This window comes from Schistocerca piceifrons, chromosome 2, assembly GCF_021461385.2.
Source record: "Schistocerca piceifrons isolate TAMUIC-IGC-003096 chromosome 2, iqSchPice1.1, whole genome shotgun sequence".
NCBI classification, from domain to species: domain Eukaryota; kingdom Metazoa; phylum Arthropoda; class Insecta; order Orthoptera; family Acrididae; genus Schistocerca; species Schistocerca piceifrons.
The window spans coordinates 821,186,825-821,188,684 of record NC_060139.1 but is presented as its reverse complement, the minus strand read 5'-3'; the positions used below and the strand labels follow the sequence as shown (position 1 = coordinate 821,188,684).

Below are 1,860 nucleotides of genomic sequence, written 5' to 3'. Positions count from 1 at the left end.
TTTGGAAGGGACGCTATCCCGGGTTCGATTCCCGGCGGGGTCAGGGATTTTCTCTGCCTCGTGATGACTGGGTGTTGTGTGATGTCCTTAGGTTAGTTAGGTTTAAGTAGTTCTAAGTTCAAGGGGACTGATGACCATAGATGTTAAGTCCCATAGTGCTCAGAGCCATTTGATTTTTGAAGGGACGCTAACCAGCGCACGTTATGTGCAGAATGTTGATAGACCCATTCTTTTCCCTTTTTTGCAACAGGATTATACTCGCTCACACACTGCCTGTGAAGCTCAACGTGCTCCGCAACTCTGCAAGACGTACAACAACTTCCCTGACCAGTACGATCTCCGGATTTACGTCCAATCGAGCACGTGTTGCATACGACGGGACGCGAACTGACTCTTCAGTCTCGTCAGTCACACAACTCTCTCAGAACTATGTGAACAGGTCGAGTACATATGGTGTAAGTTATCCCAGGACAGTACTCGCCACCTTTACGGTGGACTGGATGGTCAGCGCCTGCATTGCTGCCCATAGGGGCTACACCACATGCTAATATGGGTGTTTCAGTATGGATTGGTCGGTAGCTGGTACCTCAGAACATCTTGTGCTATTGATCTGCAAATGTAATCATTTCATATATTCCATACCCACTATTGTAACAATAAGTACTGAGTGAATTGGAAACCTCTCAAAGGCTGTACAATTTTTCTCCAACAGAGTATTACCCCAACACTGTGTTTCGGAGTTTCTAACAGTACCTTTCCCTCAATCCAACCATCAAGTATGAAACTTGCTGCCAGATTAAAACTGTGTGCCGGACCGAGACTCGAACTCGGGACCTTTGCCTTTCGCGGGCAAGTGCTCTACCAACTGAGCCACCCAGGCACGACTCACGCCCCGTCCGCACAGCTTTACTTCTGCCAGTACCTCGCCTCCTACCTTCCAAACTTTACAGAGGACGGGGCGTGAGTCGTGCTTGGGTAGCTCAGTTGATACAGCACTTGCCTGTGAAAGGCAAAGGTCCCGAGTTCGAGTCTCGGTCCGGCACACAGTTTTATTCTGCCAGGAAGTTTCATATCAGCGCACACTCGGATACAGAGTGAAAATCTCATTCTGGCACCAAGTATGTGTTACTATTAGTTAAACAAAGTATTTGCATTTCATCAGCACTATCCGATACCCATAATGTGATTGGAAGCTACTGTCATTACCAATTTTATTAATGGTTGTTGCATTAACCGAAACGATTTTAAACACTCATCTCAATGTTTTGAAGGATCTGCTGTTCAGTTCGGCATCTAAATAAATCCTAGGGAATGTTTCTTGGGGTCCGGGTTTCTAAAAGTATCAGTAAAGTTATTAATTCACCATGAAATGGCATCGTGAATTATTTCTGAATCAAACATTTCAAACAGGCACCTTAACGTTTTCAACTTCATGAACTTCACTGAAGAGAGTCAGAGTTAAATAAACAGCCCAAATTGATGAAACAGCATTGCGTTTCAGTTCGCTGTGTCATTAATAGTTGTTGAATTGTATGAAAATTACATTCATGTTTCATACTGAGGTCACAGTATCAGGTCACAAATTAAGCTCCAGTTCACAACCTCGTCGACTGTTGTGCTTGAGAGCTGAACAAAGACCTTGTTACATAGAAATCTATACAAGGATAGCACAACCCTAATGGTTCAGAGTACCAGTGATACCTTTTTACAGCATTAATGTCTACATTTTTCACAAATTAAGAAATAAGGAAATAAAATGTTGTACTTTAACACGTGCGAGACTGACTCTTATCTGTCTTCCTACCACAGTTGCGCACGTATGCTATGTAAATGTTTTAGGAATTTGGTGTCGAACCTGAG

General features: G+C 43.6%; 1 non-coding gene across 1 annotated transcript; it reads right to left on the bottom strand.

Moving 5' to 3' along the window:
- Positions 1–805: 805 nt before the first annotated feature.
- On the bottom strand, positions 806–880 carry Trnas-cga. Its single transcript has one exon. It is a non-coding gene; the product is annotated as a tRNA-Ser (tRNA).
- Between the last annotated feature and the right edge of the window lie 980 nt (positions 881–1,860).